The sequence below is a fragment of the Lissotriton vulgaris genome, chromosome 6 (assembly GCF_964263255.1).
Source record: "Lissotriton vulgaris chromosome 6, aLisVul1.2, whole genome shotgun sequence".
NCBI lineage: Eukaryota > Metazoa > Chordata > Amphibia > Caudata > Salamandridae > Lissotriton > Lissotriton vulgaris.
In genome coordinates this window covers 948,220,722-948,241,089 of record NC_141694.1, presented here as the reverse complement: position 1 = coordinate 948,241,089, position 20,368 = coordinate 948,220,722, and positions in this window count along the sequence as shown.

Sequence of the window (20,368 nt, the reverse complement as noted above, 5' to 3'; positions counted from 1 at the left end):
TGTTGATAACCTTCCGTAGTTGGGGTTCGATGGCTGCATCTGCTTTGTTTAATACGTGGTGTTGGCTTGGGTCTGACGGAGATCTTGAGTGGATGGAGTTCATGACCTTGCGTGTCTCGTTGTCGTTGACGTTGGACCATGAGGTCAGGTGGTTGATGCTGGTGGTGTTCGCAGGGGAGGTGGAGTCTGGCGTAATGGGAGCGGTCGTGGTGTTGAAGCTGTTGTGGATGTCCACGATCTTGCGTGGAAGAAGATGGCTAGTGAGTTGCACAGTTCTTGTGAGGGCGGGATGTCGTTGGCGCTGTTGCTGGGGTTGGAGAGTTCCTTTACGATGCTGTAGAGCTCTTTGCTGTCGTGTGCGTTATTATCCTGGCTGTCTTTGAAGGAGGATCTCTTGGCTAATCTGATGAGGTGGTGATGTCTGCGGGTGGCGTCCTTGTGGGCTGCCTGGTTGTCCGGTGTGTGTTCATGGAGCCATATCTTCTCCAGTTTACGGCATGCGCTTTTGGGGGTCTCGAGTTTGTCGGTGAACCAGATGGCTCTCTTTCTGGCGTGTCTGTTGGAGGGGTTCTTGTTCGGGTTGAGGGTGTTGGCGCAGTCGATGATCCACTATCTGAGGTTGCGGGCTGCGGTGTCTGGGCTGGTGGGGGCGGTGGGTGGGTTCTGGGCGAGGGTGGTGATCAGCTAGTCTTCGGTGACTTTGCTCTAGCCGTGGAGGGGCAGCTGTCGGGTGCGGTGGTGCGTGGTTGGTTTCTTGAAGGTGAAATGGATGCAGCGGTGGTCGGTCCAGTGGAGTTCGATGCTGTGGTCGAAGGCGATGTGGGTGCCTGTGGAGAAGACGGTGTCCAGCGTGTGGCTGGTGGCGTGGGTGGGTGCAGTGAAGAGTTGTCTGAGGCCGAGGTTGGCGAGGTTGGCGATCACGGTGGCGGAGTTGGCGTTGTTGTTGTTCTCGAGGTGAAAGTTCAGGTCCACGAGGAGGATGTAGTCCATGGATGCGAACGCGTGGGTGCTGGCGAGGTCAGCGATGGAGTCGCTGAACTGAGCCCAGGGTCCGGGGGTCTGTAAATGAGTGTTCCTCTGAGGGTGGTGGTGGGGTCGGTGTGGATCCAGAAGTACAGGTGTTCGGCGGTGTTGAGGGTGTCATCTGTGTGGGTGGCGACCTTGATGGTGGACTTGTGAATGATGGCTATTCCTCTGATTCCTTTGGCGAGATCCCTGCAGGTGATCTTGTATCCGTCCGGTATGGCTATGGCGATGTCGGACGCCCAGGAGTCGTTCCACCAGGTCTTGGTCAGGAAGGCTACGTCTGGGGCAGAGGTGTCAAGCAGATCCCAGATTTCGATGACGTGTTTGCGTGCGGAGCAGGTTTTGATGAGTATGCAGGGAAGGTGGTTGGGTCCTGTCCTTGGAGGTTTGGTGGCTCTGTCGCAGGTGAAGCTGCAGGTGCGGCAAGAGAAGGGTCCGTGGGTCCATTTCGCGGCAGCCTGGATGCAGGTGTGGTTTCGGACGGCGTCTAGTGCCTGGAGGGTGCTGGCATCGTAGCGGAGTCTAGTGTTGAGGTGTTCGCGGGGGCGAGGCTGCGTGCGGTCACGCAGGGCCGCCATTTGAGGTGGGGAGGGAGGGAGGAGCAGCTGGGAGGCGGAAGCCGGGTGGCGAATGGGCTTTGAGGGGACGGGGCCACAGGGGAGCAGCGGCGGGGAATGGGCTGAGGAGAACCCAAAGAGAAGAGGGGGGAACAGGCCAAAGTGAGGGCAACAGTACAGTACAGAGGCACAAAAAATAAATACAGGTACAAATACAGTCACAAAGGTTAGATACAAATGCAGGGAGACAAGAACAGAATACTAGACCAGTGAGGCATGGCAGATAGCGGAGCCGAACTCACGGTGGAGTGGCAGCGGCAGCGAGGGAGGTGCTGACACACAGGTGGAGCTGTGCGGCAGCAGGAGAGCGACCCGGCCTGCAAGCAGGGTCAGGGGTCACTCCTGCTGTCGCGCAGTGGCCACCATTTTAGGTGGGGAGGGAGGGAGGAGCAGCCAGGAGGTGGGAGCGGGGCAGCAAATGGGCTTTGAGGGGGCGGCGCTGTAGGGGAGCAGCGGCGAGGAACGGGCTGAGGGGAACCCGAAGAGAAGAGGGGGAAGTGGGAACAGGCCGAAGTGAGGGCAACTGTACAGTACAGAGGCACAAAAAATAAATACAGGCACAAAGGTTAGATACAAATGCAGGGAGACAAGAACAGAATACTAGACCAGCGAGGCACGGCAGACAGCGGGGACGAACTCACAGTGGAGTGGCAGCGGTAGCGAGGGAGGAGCTGACACATAGGTGGAGCTGTGCGGCAGCAGCGGAGTGACCCGGCCTGCAAGTAGGGTCAGGGGTCACTCCTGCTGTCGCGCAGCTGCCGTCCTTTCAGGCGGGGCGGGAGGGAGGAGCTGCTGGGAGGCGGGAGTGGGATGGCGAATGGGCTTCGAGGGGGCGCGCCACAGGGGAGCAGCGGCTGGGAACGGGCTGAGGGGAACCCGAAGAGAAGGGGGGAGGGGGAGGAATGGGCCGAACAAAGGGCAACGGTACAGTACAGAGGCACAACAAATAAATACAGGCACAAATACAGGCACAAAGGTTAGATTCAAATGCAGGGAGACATGAACAGAATACTAGCGAGGCATGGCAGACAGCGGGGACGAACTCACGGTGGAGTGGCAGTGGCAGTGAGGGAGGCACTGACACACAGGTGGAGCTGTGCGGCAGCAGGGGAGAGACCCAGCCTGCAAGCAGGGTCAGTTATAGGGGAATAGGGTGGTAAGTAATTTAATTGTAATTAAGTAAATATGTCTTTATATTTATATGTATTGCTAATTAATTAATTGTTAATTAATTGTTTATTGGTAATTAATTTTTGATAATTGTTTTTCATATTATTACATTTTTGGTATTGAAAGGCAATTAGTTGTTAATTAATTATTAATAGGTGATTACTCTTTAATAAATAACATGTATTGGTGTTTATAGTTAATTAATGATTAAATATTTAGTAAATGGTAATTAATTTTAAATTGGTATTGATAATTAATGTATTATTATTTAAATAATATATCATTACTTTCCCTACTGTTGCACTTTCTGGAGTGGGAATATTTATTTTTACCCCCCCGCTATCCAACGCTTTCCCTACTGTTGCACTCTCTGAAGTGGGAATAGTAATTTTTACCCTCCTGCTATCCAACGCTTTCCCTACTGTTTCACTCTCTGGAATGAGAATAGTAATTTTTACCCCTACGCTATCCAATGCTTTACCTACTGTTGCACTCACTGGAGTGGGAATAGTAATTTTTACCCCTACTAAATCCAACCCTTTCCCTACTGTTGCACTCACTGGAGTGGGGATAGTAATTTTTACCCCTACGCCATCCAACGCTTTCCCTCCTGTTGCACTCACTAGAGTGGGAATAGTAAATTTTACCCCTACGCTGTCCAACGCGTTCCCTACTGTTGCACTTCCTGGAGTGGGAATAGTAATGTTTACCCCTACGCTATCCAACACTTTCCCTACTGTTGCACTCTCTGGAGTGGAAATAGTAATTTTTACCCTCCCGCTATCCAAGGCTTCCCTACTGTTGCACTCTATTGAGTGGGAATAGTAATTTTTACCCTCCCGCTATCCAACGCTTTCACTACTTTTGCACTCTCTGGAGTGGGAATAGTAATTTTTACCCCTACGCTGTCCAATGCTTTCCCTACTGTTGCACTCTCTGGAGTGGGAATAGTAATTTTTACCCCTACGCCATCCAATGCTTTCCCTCCTGTTGCACTCACTGGAGTGGGAATAGTAATTTTGACCCCTCTGCTATCCAACGCTTTCCGTACTGTTGCACTCACTGGAGTGAGAATAGTAATTTCTACCCCTACGCTATCCAACGCTTTCCCTACTGTTGCACTCACTGGAGTGGGAATAGTAATTTTTACCCCTACGCTATTCAACACTTTTGCTACTGTTACACTCATTATTAATTAACTTAAAAAGTATCACTTTAATTATTTTAAATATTATCTATTATTGTGTTATATTTAAATAATATGTTTATTTATATATATGTAAATATATTTTTTATAATGTTCTAAATATTTTATAAATAAGATTAATAATTATTTTATAATATTATTAATTAAGTATGTAAAAAAATAATGTATTTCATTTATTACTTTTACATTTTAAGCTTTTTTACATTATTTTAACTATGTTTTATTTAATTGTGTTCATTATTTAATTACTTTTATAGTATTCTTAATACATTTAAAAAAATTGATATTTTAGTTAACTATATTTTAACTTTCTATATTTTGGAATCGATATTTTAGCACTTACCTGTTTGTAGATAGGCATTCTATATTCTGTCCCTCGATATTTTGGCGTTGATATTTTGGTAAGTCGATGTTTTGTCCCTCGATATTTAGATACTGTTTCACAGGCACACTTTGCCTTCAGAGGACAAAGGATTTACAAGTATAAATATTGGGACCCAGACTCCAGGACTTTAGATCACTTCTGGGAATAAAGACGGATCTTTTGCCAAGGAGAAGAACCACAGAATCTGAAGGAGTTTGACTGCCCCTGTGCTAGTGTGCTATTTTTTGGGGTTGGCCTGCAGTGGTTTCTTTATTGCCATGGAAAGGAGAAAGACTTTTATTGAAACTTTTATCATCTTGATGAAGAATCTCTAAGGGTTTGAAATGTGCTTGCCTCCTGCTGAAGTCTCAAGGATACAAGACTTCATCCCCAGCTCCGCCCTGAATTTTCTTGCTGGGAATTCTGTCTGCAGAAGCCTGTGTGTTGTTGGGCGCTTTAAGGGTGAATCAATGAGAAGAAGCGTGTCGCATCCACAGCTGTTTCCGTCGCATCATCAGAGAAGCGTGTCTCCATAGCAGCTGTTTGTTGTTGCATCCCCGGAGAAGCGTGCCGCCCACGCAAGGGTCGCTGGTGCATCACCGGAGAAGCGTGTCTCCATCGCAGCTATTTGTTGTTGCATCGCCGGAGAAGCGTGCTGCCACCGCAAGGGTCGCCGACACATCACCAGAGAAGCGTGTCACAGAGCCTGTCGCAGCTCAGAAGTTCCAGAGTCATCGCACGGCCGTTGGACGTGCACGCATCACCTTCACATTGTCGCATCGTATTAAAGAAGCCATCTTGTCGCATCACACCGGATCGTCACATCGCATCGAGGCACCATCTTGTCGCATCGCAACCGGGATGAACCACGAGATCGTCACATCATCTCCTCACCTGTAGGGAACAGACACATTGCCTACTTTGTGCAAGCACTGAGAAACAGACGCATCACCTCCCCAAAGCAAGGAATCGACGCATCATTCTCCCTTCAAACCTTTTGTTTATCTTGCGTAGGGCATCCAAAGGTACTTTGTGAGAAACGTATCGCATTTACTATCTAAAGTGTAATAAGCTATTTCTACCATCCTAAAGTCATTTTAATTACTGTATGTGTTCACAGATGCTTTACACACTGCCTCTGAGATAAGCCTTCCTGCTCGTGCCAAGCTACTACAGGGTTGAGCAGGGGTTATTTTAGAAGTGTAGCCCCCTTACTCTGACTAGAAGCAAGGGTCCCTATTTGGACTAAGTTGCAAACCATTGCCAACTAGAGACCCCCAGTTCTAACAGTGCTGTTTTGCAAGATGTGGGAGCCATGTGCTGACCCACTATACTTTGCACACACGTGTGAGATGATCTGATCCGCCTGGCATACCACTTGCATGTTGATGGAGTGGTAGCGTTTGTGGTTCCTAAAGATGTGTTCACTTGCCTGTGGTGGAACAAGGGCAATGAGGGTATCATCAATGGCTCCCAATACATGTTGAATGCCTCCCAGGTCATAGGACTCCCCTGTCACAGCCGCCATCCATCCCTCCTCAGGAAGTAGAAATGTCTGTCCTTGTCAAGCATCAATGCTGACAGGACGTCAAGCAAATCCATGCTGAACATGGTCTGTGACATCCCACCGGCTCTGGCCACAGTTTACTGGAAAGACCCACTAGCGACGAAATGCAGTGCAGCAATAACCTTCACTGTAGTAGACATTGCAGCTGGATATATTCTTTTGGGCTTCACATGGGGAGCCACATGGGTACATAGCTTCCGTCGTGTGCAGCAATCCAAACAGAATTTCCAGATGATTTTGATGTACTCTATCATCGCTAGGTCGGGGACATGTCAAAAGATGGGTAGTCTCCAACTACGTATGTCAGGGTATAGAAGCATGGGCTGAGGTAAGCAGCTTACCCAGAGACTCACACAACCACAGCATTGACAGGACTCATGGTAAAGTGTAATGCACAAGTGACCTGCATTCAGACTTTGTTTTTCTTCACTCACTTGACATACTCCAATGAGCCATCAGCCATTGGGAGCCTTCGGCGACCATATTTTGATATTGCTGTGTGCACGCTCAGCAACTGCGGGGCTTGGCATTGGCCGCAATCGCCTTCAGGGGCACTGAAAGTCACTCATGGGGATTGAGTGGGCCTCGCACTTTGCATTTGGCTGTTTGCCACATTCATCATGGTGCCGTAATGCTTGCTGGGAGTTGTAGTTGTTCAGGGGTTAAATGCGTGGAGATATTTAATACGTACCTCTGCTGTAGAACGCGGAGGCGTCTTGTCTGCTGGAGGTGCATCAGGTATGGCTGTGGGAAGCCTGTAGCGCAGGATCCATGGAGGTTCCGGTGGTTTAGATGGGTCTTCTATCAGCTTTTCCTCTCCGTTGTTGTGTGTTGTGACGTGGTGGGAATGGCTGTTTGCAACCACGTAATCTGGTTGGTGGATGGAACGTGTTTCCGCACTCTGGTCTTGCTCAATTGGCTCCATACACCACCACCCTTGCGAATGCACAAATGTGCGGAGAGACAATGGCCTCTGTTGGACCATTGTAAATTGGTAGTCGCAATGACCTCACCTCGAGCAGGAAAATGAAAGTTTTCCGCCACCAGAGCAAATGGGCTTCTGTCCGTCATCGTAATAAGCCCCATAGTAAAAAATAAAAGTGGCTCAATTCTTGACATCCTCAACAATGTTGCTAATAAATGGAGACAAGCTTATAGGGAAATATTTACGCTGATCGACCAAAACCCAATTCCGTTGCTGGTCTCTGATTCAGGTAAGACAACTTTAAACTTATTTTATAAAAGTTTAGTGGTGAAAAAAGATGTTTAGATTTAGTTAGAGTTGTCTTTGTAATCTGATGTTGTTTTAGGTATTTTTTAGTTTCTTACTTATGTAAAATTCAAATTTTTATATGTAATGTTTTCTCATTTTATTTTAAAGAAATTAGTCAACACTGTTTTATTTTTTTGTAATTTCTAATCTTCTTTTGGAATATAATTTGATAATAGGTTTTTGGTTCCTTGCTAATTTAAAAGTTGTTATTAATTAAGATAATTGAATGTAATTAATTTTAGTTTGTATATTAGTATTACATTTCAGGTTTTTGTAGTTTGTGTAAATATTATGCATTGGAAGCTTTAGATTTATGATAATTAATGTTATTTTTTATATGTGTTAAAAAAAAACAAATCTAATTATTGTTAGTTTTGGGGAGTATTGCCAGTTAACTTTTTTAGGCTGTGTTTTGTTTGTGCGATTAAATGGTTTTTTGTTATGCTTTCTTTTTAGTGTAATGTCTACTATAAATGTCTGGTAGTAGTTCATTTTGAATAAAAAAAAACGGAATTTACCTTGATGTGTTTTGAAACATTCCTTTTAATAAGCACCATTTTTACTATGAATTTTGTCTCACTAATTACCCTTTTTACAAGGTTTTTATTTCAAAGTTACTGCATTTATACATGATATAGTTGTAGTGTTTATACATTATATAAGAAAATACATTAAATATTGATTAGAGTTAAAAAGTACTCAAACAATTTGTTCTATATGTACTACAATTTTGTATATACTATTTAAAAACTTTTATACCTGTTTTACTATGTTATTATTTTTTATAAACATTAATTAATACAATACTTCACTTAAAATATATTTCTGGTGGATATGTCTATTTTATTTTCCTGTCTGTGCTATTTTATTTCCAATCGCTAGATTTTCTATTCATTCATTGTAATATGTGCCTGTTCATGGAGTTTTTGGTAGCTGTTTTCCATTACTGGTCTCTAATTCAGGTAAGACTATTTTAAATGTATATTTTAACAGTTTAGTGATTGGAGGAGATGTTTAGATTTGGTTAGACTAGTCTTCATAATTTAATGTTGTTTTAGTGTATTTTTGTTCAGTGTAGTATGTGTTAGGTCACAGTATTGGGGTAGATCTTATTATGAAATTTACTGTTTAAATGTATTTTATATATTTGTTTTATGTGTTTATTATGATTTCTTTCTTTTTTACTGTACTTTCGTTTGTTCTAGGGTTGTGAGTATTTATGGGTGGGCTTATTTGTTTATTTCATTTTCAGACATCTTAGTTTATGTTTAACCTGGATGTGTTCTATATTTCAAGGGAAGCTAATTGGCTATTTGGTTGCCCAAAATTATTTGTATGATTCCCTTGATTTGTATGTTTCCTTGGAGTGCCTATTTCTATTTCTCTAATTCTTTGGGTTTTTAACAGCTTTCCTGGATTATTAGATGTTCTATTTTTCTCTGGTTGATTTTTGCAGTTTGTGGCTGTTTTTTTAAATATATTTTTAGGATTGAGCTATTAGGGATCATCCTTCCACTGACCATAACGCAGTACGAAATCGTAGTGCTAATATATGTATTTATGTTATTGGATGCCGATGCTTGTTATGTTTTCTTTATATATAAATATATGAATGTACATATATATGTTTGTGTGTGTGTGTTAATGTAATGTTATACTTAGGTGTAATAAAAATTTCTATTTCCTTTTGTAAAATCCTTAGAAATTAGATGAAAAAAAAAGTTTAAAGCAACGTTATTGTTAGTTGAATTTCTCAGTAATAAGATAACATTTTGGAAAAATAACACAGAAATATAGCAGTTATAATTACCAGCATTAACTATGACTTGCACCCCGCCACGCACAACTTATGACCTCACATGACATCAGTCAGTGCATAGAGGGGGCACAAGTTATACAACTATAACTAGTTAATTGTAGTCTCTTTTTACTTCAAAACGTTAATGTTGTCACTAGGAAATTCACCCCACTATAATGTTACTTTAACCTTTGCTTTTTTCAGTGATTTTCCAAGGTTTTTAAAAAAAATAAAACAGATTTCTTTATTATACCTAACTATCACGTTGCTTTACCCTTGGTTTATTTCAGTGAATTTCTATTTTTTTTTTAAAGGAAATTAATTTATTTTGTGAGTGTATGTATGGTACAATGACTTTATATTATCTATTGTGGGCAGACATTATTTGGAAAATAATGTTTTTTTTATTTTAACACAATGGGATATGGGTCACAGTTTGCTAAATGCTTCTAAAGTATGTGTAAGTATTAAATAGATACATTTTCAATATCTCAGTAGAGACTGTTCATTGTTCAGTTCCTGTAACTCTCATATCAACACGTTACCAGCAATGTATTTTTAATGTGCCAAGACTCTCGTGAGATGCTAGCGGGACGCTTGCTGGATCGTAGAGTTGTGAATTTCATTGTAATCTATTGCATACAGTTGTTTACCATGTTTTTAGTGGTTAAATAATGTTAATCTAGAATAAAATACTGAATATAAGATAGCTGGATATTTATTCTTTATTTAAAAAAAGTAATGGATCTCGTGAGATGCTCGCAAGAGCTGGATGCACAATCTCCTGTATATACTCCAAAGGGGCTGTACTTCTTGTTTGGCTCTTGCGAAGCACTCATAAGATTGTACATTTAGTATTAAGTAAATTAGAGTTTTTGCATGCAGGTTTGAAAAAGTACACACATTACACATGTTGATTAAGTTAGAAACATTTATTATGTATTGTTATTTAGACGATATAAAGCAATTACTTTTTTATGGTCTTGTGACATGCCTGCAAGCCTTTCGTGAGAGGTCTGAGTTAGGGAGCACACCGTAAGAAAGGATTGCGATTGGTTCATATGGATGTCATTATTTAGAAGCAGATTCCATCCTTTTTGATTTATTTCACTATTGGATTTTGGTGAGGGTAGACATATCTGGCTTGCTCTCCTTTCCTGTTTGCCTTTCATCACAAAAATATTTTCATCAGATTCTGATGAACATCTGAGGGCACCTGCACATGCTCAGCCATCTCAGACTCATAAGGAATCCTTGTTGTGGCAATTCCTTAATACGAGACCAGATAGCAAGAATGCTTCTGCTAAGTAAGTCATCTTCAAACTTTGCAAGAAGTTCAGCTGGGGTGAGCAGAAATAAACAACATAGTGTGAGTACCACAGGCATGTGGAGACAGATCTATTAATTCGCAAAGTATTGCACGGATAGAGTTTGCTCGTGCTGTGGAGCTAGACAACTCTACACGGGCATCTACATCACTTGCTCCGGGAGATTCTATGCCTGCATAGCTTGCAAGTACACAAGCAGACAATATCCCTGCCTTTTTTAATAAAGCACTATTTGTTGCTTGTATAGCAGACAATTTTTCATCTGAGACACGTACATCACCCCAGGACAAGCTTGTCCGAGATGACAAGTGCCTCCCTCTGCAGTAGATTTTTTCTTAATGCAGGTTTTTCTAAATTTTTCAGCTTCTTGTTTTTAAGGCGATGTTATTGGTGTTTCTTTAACAACACAAGCTCTTTTTTATTATTAAAACGGCTTTTAAAGCCTTTTACATACAGAAGTTATGGTAAAACATAGGTTGAAGCTGGCAAAACATTTACCACAAAATACCCCACAAAAAAAGGAGGCAGAGAATGAAGCAAAGAATATAGAGAAAGGGCTGTCTCAAAATGTGATAAAGAAGAGAAGAAAGCAAACAAACCATAAAGAAAGAAGAAGGAAGATTCATCCAATCCATTCCGTGGTTGGGGCCCAGATTTTCCGACCCATTTCACGTCTTCTACGTCCTTTTAATCTATATACAGCTGATTCCATGTTGTATATGGCCAGCAGCCGGGCCCTCCAATTTATGAATGTGGCGGAGTCCGGACTGACTCCCCCACAAAAAATTTTTTTAAAAACACAAGCTCTATGTTTTTGTCCAATCCTAAATAGTTTTTTTAAAATACAAAAGAAATAAAAATGCTTAAAAGCAAAACATTTTTAATTTTGTTGAAAACTGTTAACAAAATGGCTCTTTTCAGAGCTACCATCTATTTACATGATTTATGTTGTTAGCATTATGTTTCCCTTCTTTCCCTTCTTAAATCTCATGCAAGACTCTCGTGAGAGCCAGGCAGGCAATCCCTCGTGTAGCGTCTGAGGGGGAAGTGCTTTCACAGCAAGACCATACTTTTCACAATGGACTTTGCATTTACATTGAATATATCCTGATGTACTAAGTATAATTGATATAATTGATATACACCAGAATAGTAACAGAGTGTTTAAGTTTAATGAAATGCAATTAGTTATATAATTGTGAGGAAAAATAAACCACTTAGATCATAGCACCCATTGATACTAACTTATTTACAATACGTCCATTTATTATTATTAGAAAATGTTTAATTGCTACTGTTTTATGACCTTCAAGAGTGTTGTGAGATCATAAACTTTTTTTAGAGGAAGAATTTCCTTTTTCCTTTATTACAATACTTATGCCTTATAGTCCCAATTAGTAGGGTGTGGGGAGAAAGCAAACACTCAAATGAGACCTTTTCACAGTACAGCAAAGTAATAGGGTGTAAGGAGACACTGCAATCTCACTGACGCCTCTGATAGCCTAACAACTGTGTATAGTAGTCTATGGGGAGCGACTGGTCTCTCCAGTGAGACCTTGCATGAAGGTAACCAGTGTGTAGAGTAAGGTATAAGGAGACACTGCCTATCCATTCACACATATTCCCAGTCTCAGTAGTATGCATAGTAGGGTGAGAGAGGCATTCACCTCACATATAAGACCTCACTATTCCATAGTAAGTATAAAAAATACTGGCCTCTCCACCAAGACCTTTTCCAGGGAAAATAACTATATATATTAGTATGTGGGAATGGATTTGACTGTCCAGTCACTGCTCTCCCCTACATGACAGGCATGTACATTAGTGTGTGGGGAAACACTGTCTTATCTATTATTGCCTATCTCAAAGACAACATAGATGTGCAGTACAGTGTGGGCAAACAATGACCTCTGTATTGCAACTTCTCCCTACAGCAACAGTGATATGCAGTGCTGTCTGGGAATGGAATGAGCTGTCCACTAACAAATCTTACCAGGGTGAGAGGTGTTTGTAGTAGGGTCTGAGAAAATATTATCTCTCTGCTCATACCTCTTCCCATGCTGACAGGTGTGCATAGTAGAGTGTGGGGAGGAAATGCCCTGTTTTGCTGACAGATCTCTGGCATACGCCTTTGTAGCAGAGTATGGGGGAGACTGGCCTCTTTCCTGTGACCTGTGTTTGTGTAATTTAGGCTGTGAAAATGAGCTTACCTCTCTTGTCACAGTTATTCCCAGGATGGCAGATGTACAAAAAGGTGTCAGGATGAAATGATCTCTATGTTCAAAAGCCTGTCTTGCATAACAACTATAGTGACTATGATGTGTAAACATACTGCCCTGTCAGCTGAGACATCTCTCCAGAGTAATATATGTGCAAATTTGGCTGTGGGTAGTAGGGTATAGAAAATTGAGTATCTCAAGGCTGAGATCTGTGTCTTGGTTGACTGGTGGATTGTTGAATATGGGGACACACTCACCTCTCTCTCAGACCTCTCCCCATGGGGGCAAGGAGGCAAAGTAGAGAGTGTAAATGGAGAGCCAGACTTCTCCACTGAAACTTCTCTCCAGAGTCACAAACATATATAGTAGCATGTGCAAAAGAGATGCCCTCTCCACTATGACATTTCTACCAGCAATGCATTGTGGAATATGTGGATACACTGGCCTGTGTGCCAAAGCCTCTCTCTTGTATGAAAGGTCTGTATACTACAGCATACGGAAGAGCTGATCTATCTAGTGATACTTTGCTGTTGCAATGATAAGTCACCATAGTTGGGCATTCAAATAATTAACTTCCCCTTTAGCAATTCTCTATAGCATAAAATATGTGCACAGTACTGCATATATATTTATATACATTACCTACTGGCGGTCGCCAGTAGGTAATGTAGTTAGGACCAAGTTGCCATAGGAAGAGCAACTAATTCTTTGTTCATATCAGCTCCTATGTTGAAAGTTTGGGGGTGATTCGTCAAGGGGGGGTGAAAAAAAGGGGGTCCCAAAACATGTTTTCTCCCTGCAATTTCCATTGGAAACTTTAGACAAGGCCACAGGTTGAACGAGTGAGCGGATTTGACAGGGCAAAGGTTCTTGGTCTAGAAAGCACGCTTTTGTTTATTTGGTGTAAATCCGTTCAGTAGTTTTGAAGGAATATCGAAATTTACAGATATCGGAATGCTGCCATCTGATTGGCTGAGGTGTTACGAGCACGGGTTTGCTGCTTATTGGCTGCAAGCTGTTGCAACCAGGAAGTGTTGGCTGCCATTTTGTGATTCCGTTGAAATGAGTAAGGGGAACAAAGGGTGAAAAGAGTAGGAAACAGGAGGATAGGAGCACTGTAACCTCAGTGGGGGAGTGCAAAGCAAAGTAGCCACTCCTACCGGTCTGAAAGTGCGGTGTTGCTCTGAGTGACTTGGTGCTGAGATGAGATGCTGCTACACTCGGGTATGAAACCGAGAGCCTAAACCGTGAGCACATTGTTGTAAAGTGATGCGCTCTAGTCTTCGTAGCATACGTGTGCAAGTAGTGTTAGTAGGCATTTATACCATACAGGGAGTGGGAAGCGAACTACTGACCCCTACTGTGCGTTTATACTATACCGGAAGTGGGAAGTGAAGTACTCACGCCAACATGTGTGAAGACTCAGGCATCAAACAGAGCTGATTGCTGTAAAGTGATGGGCTTTGTGTGCTGTAGCAGACTGGCCGCTGTAGCATAACTGTGTATGTAGTGTTAGTATGAGTTTATACAGGGAGTGGGAAGCAAACTACTCACCCCTACTGGTCTGAAGACTCAGGGATTAAACTGTGAGCCTAAACCGTGAGCTCATTGCTGTAAAGTGACGTGCTCTGGGCACTGTAGCATACCTGTGGAAGTAGTGTTAGTTTGCGTTTATACAATACAGGGAGTTGAAAGCTAACTACTCACCCCTACCAGTCTCAAGACTCGTGGATGAAACCATGAGCTCATTGCTGTAGAGTCATGTGCTCTGTGTAGTATTCCAATGTAAGTCATAGTAGAATGTTAGTATGTAATGCTACTAGAATGCAAGTATGTAATGTTAGAATGTAGGGCTGTCATGAGGTGAATCTTGGGGAGTTCGTACTAGGCCTGGGCGTCAAATTCCGTTCCGCTTGTGAAAATTGCGATAATTTGACATTTTCGCGTTCCACGGAGAGAGCGAAAATGTAAATATTTCCGCAATCTGCATCGTCCCGGAAATTTTTTTCTTGCTCGCGCTGTAAAAATACTTTATCGCAAGCGATCGCCTTACCTGATTCCCAGCGTTCGCCGACAAGTTTTCCCGATCCGGTCGCGTTCTCCACGAGATGTTGTATTGTTGGTAGCCTTTTTAGCTATCTCGCGAGAATTCGTGCCCGCGATCACGTCTTTCATCTCGCGATCACGTCATTCGTCTCGCCATCATGCACCGCAAGAGTATGAGATCTCAAACTCGTCATTCTCCACCACGAGCGAGAGTGTGAGGACGTGGACACGTCATATCGAAGGCGACAAGGAGCGAGAGAACCTGAACATGTCATTCTCCACCGTGAGCGAGAGCATGAGGACGCGTGCACGTCATATCAAATGCGACAAGGAGCGAGAGAACCCGAGCACGTCATATCCAACGTGACAGGGAGCGAGAAAACGCAATCACGTCATTTTGGACACACCATCGACATCCGGTGGAAGTAATGTGAAGCTCGAGAACTCCAACATGTAAAATTTTCAATTTGGAGAAGAATATCAGCTCTAGCAGCATGAAACCCTCTACAAATGATGATTTGGATGAAAAAAACTCCTCAGATTGACATTTGGCTGTCCTTTTTTGTGCAAGGAGTCCTTTTTTTAAAAGGTGGGGAGAGGGTGGAAGTGCCACAGAATCTCCAACTTCCTGTTCCTGTCCAGCAGGCTCCTCCCAGTGCTTTGTCCATCTCCTGATCATTCTGCCTTTGGATTTTGAGCTGGAAAGATCACTCTTTTTGTCTGCTACATCATTGCAATTGGATTTGAGGATAATTTACAAGTAAGTGGTTGTTGTGTCTGTTTGATTGGGGGCATTGCAGATGTTGCAACTACAATTTCATTTTGGTAACTATCATTCCTTTTTTTTTTAAAGTTGTGAGTGGTAGACTAGTAGTCAGTAGGCCCAAGCTAGTCATGGCCTCATGGTTGTGTGCATGATGAAGCAACTGTTCCTTTGGTGTTTTTTTAATGTATTTCATTGTCAAGCATCATTTAGGGCCCGGATGGCATTGGATTGAGTTGGGAAATGAGTTTTTTGGGGTGGGGTTTCTGTTGTTGGGCCTGGCTTTGTGGCTGGTGGCCATTTAGAAGCCTAGGCCTGCAAGCTTGTCTGTCCTTGTTGTCTGCCAAGAGGCCTGCTTTCATTCAGTAGGCTCAGAGCAGGTAGCCACAGCTTTATTAATCAAGTGTTTCTCTGTGGCCTGTTAAATTTAGACATCATTTGGGGCATGGATGGCATTGGATTGAGTTGGGAAGTGTGGGGCATATTACCAAGGGGGGCGATAGGCAATTATTGCCGGTTTAGCGGCGATAATTCTATTGCTCTATTAGCAAGCTGTCGCTAACGGATGTTAGCGACAGCTTTTAGGCGACAGCGAGCGGTTTGGGGCCCGCTTTGCATGTCAGCAATATTTATCGCTAATGACATGCAAAGTGGGCGTACCCAACCTGTTAGCGACTTAAAGCAGTCGCTAACGTCGCTATCGACTATTAGCAAGGCGGGCGTAGGGATGGAAAAATTCCCGCTATCGCCAAAAACTAACGCCTGCTCAGACCAGTTCTTAGCCATGTTATCCAATGGGAGGTGGATAACATTGCTAAGAGCATTTCATCGCTAATGCGTGAATATCGCTGTATTCTCAGCGATATTCACTCTATCGTCTGAAAAATTATCACTTTGGAGATAAACGTTGCTAATAGCAAGTTATCTCAGCAATAATTTCCGGCGATGCTTAGCGATAAAAAAATCGTTGCAAAGCCTAGTTAGCGATAAATATTGCTACTCGTTGGTAATATGCCCCTGTGTTTTTTTGGGGTGAGCTTTCTGATGTTGTTGGGCCTGGCTATGTGGCTGGTGGCCATTTTGAAGCCTAGGCCTGCAAGCTTCACTGGCCTTGTCTGCCAAGAGGCCTTCTTTCATCCAGTAGTCTCAGAGCAGGTGGCCACAGCTTTATTAATCAAGTGTTTCTGTTTGGTCTGTTGAACAGACATCATTTAGGGTATGGACGGCATTGGATTGAGTTGGGAAGTGTGTGTTTTTTGGGGTGGGCTTTCTGATGTGGTTGGGCCTGGCCATGTGGCTGGTGGCCATTTTTAAGTCTAGGCCTGCAGCTTGTCTGGCCTTGTTGTCTGCCAAGAGGCCTGCTTTCATCCAGTAGGCTCAGAGCAGGTAGCCACAGCTTTATTAATCAATTGTTTCTGTGAGGTCTGTTTTATTTAGACATCATTTAGGGCATGGATGGCATTGGATTGAGTTGGGAAGTGTGTTTTTTTGGGGTGGGATTTCTGATGTTGTTGGGCCTGGCCATGAGGCTGGTGGCCATTTTGAAGCTTAGGCCTGCAAGCTTGTCTGGCCTTGTCTGCCAATAGGCCTGGCCTGCTTTCATCCAGTAGGCGCAGAGCAGGTAGCCACAGCTTTATTAATCAAGTGTTTCTGTGTGGTCTGTTGACTTTAGACATCATTTAGGGCATGGATGGCATTGGATTGAGTTGGCAAGTATTTTTTTGGGGTGGGCTTTCTGATGTTGGGCGTCTTAAGGACATGCCTTTCTTGTGTGTGTTGGTGTGCAATGCATGTGCACCCTGCAGACCTTTTAGGAGCCTGTGAATTTTCGTATTTGCATTTTGTTGCATTAAAAAGGCAGAGCAGTGTGCTTTAGCATGCATCCTTTGCCTGGCTTTTATAGGCCTTTTGTCAGTCTCAGAAATGGCTAGACTATATCTTGTGTTTGCACTAGTACAGTAAGTAACTGAACCACAACAACAAATGCAACATTTCACTGATGTTCTTCTTCTGGCTTATTTGCTTTTAGGTGCACAAAAAGACAGAGGAGGAGGTGTCATCATCATCACCCGTTGTACTGCCAGACAGAAGTCCTGCTGCTCACCAGATCACGCCCACGTGTGACCACAGACATCTCTGCAACTTGTGCACCTGCGTCCTGCCTGCCATATGAAGAAGATGGCCCCAAAGAAAGGTACCAGATCCAGTACCAAGAAGTTGCAGGTGAGAAGAAGGAACAGAAAAAGGAAGTGCCGTTAACCACGACTGGTGTGCCGGCCAATGTTTTTTTTGGGTCCAAAAAAGTTACGCTTGCAGCAGCGTTGTCCGGGAACCAAGCTGGGAGCAACACCTCTGCACCAACGGCCCAACCCCACCAACCTATGCCCAAGCCCTCGAGTGTCGCAGAGGTAGCCAGTACAGTACGAGCAGCAATGTTGAAATGTCATTATCGCAAAGTAGTACACAATCAACGCAGGTGGAAACTCAGCAGATAAGTGTGCAGCCGCAAGAACAGCAGCAGCCGCAAGAACAGCAGCAGCCGCAAGAACAGCAGCAGCAGCCGCAAGAACAGCCCACAATAGTAATTGTTGCTCCTGAAGTAGAGGCATTTCAGGAAATCGAGCTTCCTGTAGACAAAGTGGAGCAAATCACTGTTTCTAAAGATCTATTGCCTTCCAGAAAACCAGCAAGGAAAAGGAGGCTTACTCCATCATCTTCTTCTTCAAGCTCCGCTTCTGATGATCGTAATGCCACTTGGCAGCCACCAGCTCAGACTGAGAGTGATGCACGCCACAAGACAATGCTTCTGAAAGGAAGGTTCCAGAAAAACTTAGAGTTATGAAGGTAGATGTAGAAGAGCGGGATGGTGTTGTTGAAGACGAGCCAGTCATCACGCACATCACTCCCACCCCAAAGGGGATGGAGACCGACATTCTCACCCTATCCAGAAAGGCTGCTACTGAGCGGGATGTAGCATGGATATCACCAACACAGGTTACACCACCACGACCTCTAGCTGCCATATTTTCCAAGGGCCGGCAGGGACCTACATCCAGCTCAACCATCTCAGTAGGTAGTGGTAGTAAAAGTCACAGCGTAGCTGCACAGAGTCGCATTCCAAGCACACCCTCCAGTTCATCTGGTATTGAAAGTGGCACATCCAGCAGTGCCAGAAAGTTCTCTTCCCCAGTTTGGGACTTCTTTTCTGTTAGCACCAAGGAGGAGAACGTTGCTATATGCTCAATTTGTCGACCAGGTGTTCGGCAGGGTAAGCTTGGAACAAACTATGGTACCAGAGGCCAAGCAAGTCATCTCAGAATACACCACACTATCGTGTGGTAGAATCACCAACTTCACTTAAAACAAAATAGAAAAACTCAACCCATTGAAGTTGGTCAGGAAGGTGAAAAAGAGGGAGGCATTTCTAACCCTGTCCCCAGTAGTGTAGTGGTACCACCCACATCCTCCTCAGTAACATATGAGTGGCACCGCAGTAAGAGCCATACTCAGAGTCAGGCTTAGACACCAAGGCGACCGAGTACCGCAATGAGACAAACTGCATCGTTGAGCCTAAGTGGGTTAATGAAAACAACAGCATCACAAAGGAAAGTAATCCAGCCTACCATTGAGAGTATGCTTAGGTTGAAGGGGCCATTCCAATGCAACCACACAACGGCAAGGTTGTACGATGCAAAGCTTGCTAAAATGTTAGCACTAGACCTTATCCCTTTTTCATTTGTGGAAGGGGTGGGTTTCCTTGAATTTGTGTCAGCCATCTGCCCTAAATGGAAGGTTCCCAGCCGTTCCTATTTCGCAAGAATTACTGTTCCGGCACTACATTATAATTTGCTGGAATTGGTTGGACAAGCTTTGCAGCAGAGTGCTGTTCACAATATCCACCTGACAACAGGCATGTGGACCAGTTGCCAAGCCACAGATTATATGTGCATCACTGCACACTGGGTCTCTTTTGTGGGGTTAGAGATAAGCTATCTGATTGAGGTGCTGTTGACACAGCTGAGATTTTTAAAGCTACTCGGAAACATGCAACTGTAGCCATGTTCGCCATGGAGAAATATCATACTGCTGTAAACATTTTGCAAGAGTTTTGCAGCAAGGTTTTTGAATGGCTGTTCCCAAGAGGGCTTATTATTGGTTTTGTTGCCACAGATATTGGCAGTAATGTACTTAAGGCCAAGGACCTTGGTTCCTATTTCAGGGTTCCGTGTTTGGCACACTGCATAAACATTATAGTTCAAGACTTTCTGAAAAAGAACCCATAGTCAGCAACTTACTGACCATCTGCCAAAGAATATGCACTCATTTCAGCCAATCTTTTAAAGTTTGGAAGCAGCTGAGGATCATTCAACGTGAATATAACATGCCAGTCAAAGCACTCATCCAGGAGGTGGCAGCACGTTGGAACTCAACGTATTACATGCTTGATCGTATGTTTGAGCAGAACAGGCCAGTCAAGGAATGTGTCATGCAAAGACTGGATACTACTGCGAAAGTCATGACCCTTCAGATGGACTAGTGGTGCCTAGTTAAATTCCTGACTGAGATGCTTTGTCCTTTTGAGGTCTTCACACGTGAAGTCAGCAAGGAGGACTGTACAATTGGCCAAGCTATTCCATTATTGCAAATGCTAGAGCATCAGCTGACGAAGGTGTCTGAATCATACAACGGTGTAGAGGACAAGAAGGAATATCAAAAAATATTATCAAAAAATATTCCCCCTTGACCTCTATAATTTTTTGACGATACACATCCAACACTTTAGTTATTGTATTTCAATACATAAGGGCAAACATCAAAATTTTTTTAAATTTTATAATTTTATTATTTTTTTCACTTTAGTTATATTTCTTAGTACAAAAATTTCTCATTTATCAGTTTGTCACATCAATTTATATATTTTCAAAAAACACATAATGTAAAACACACAATACTATAATACAATCAATAAAAAGCCATTCCATGCAGAGAA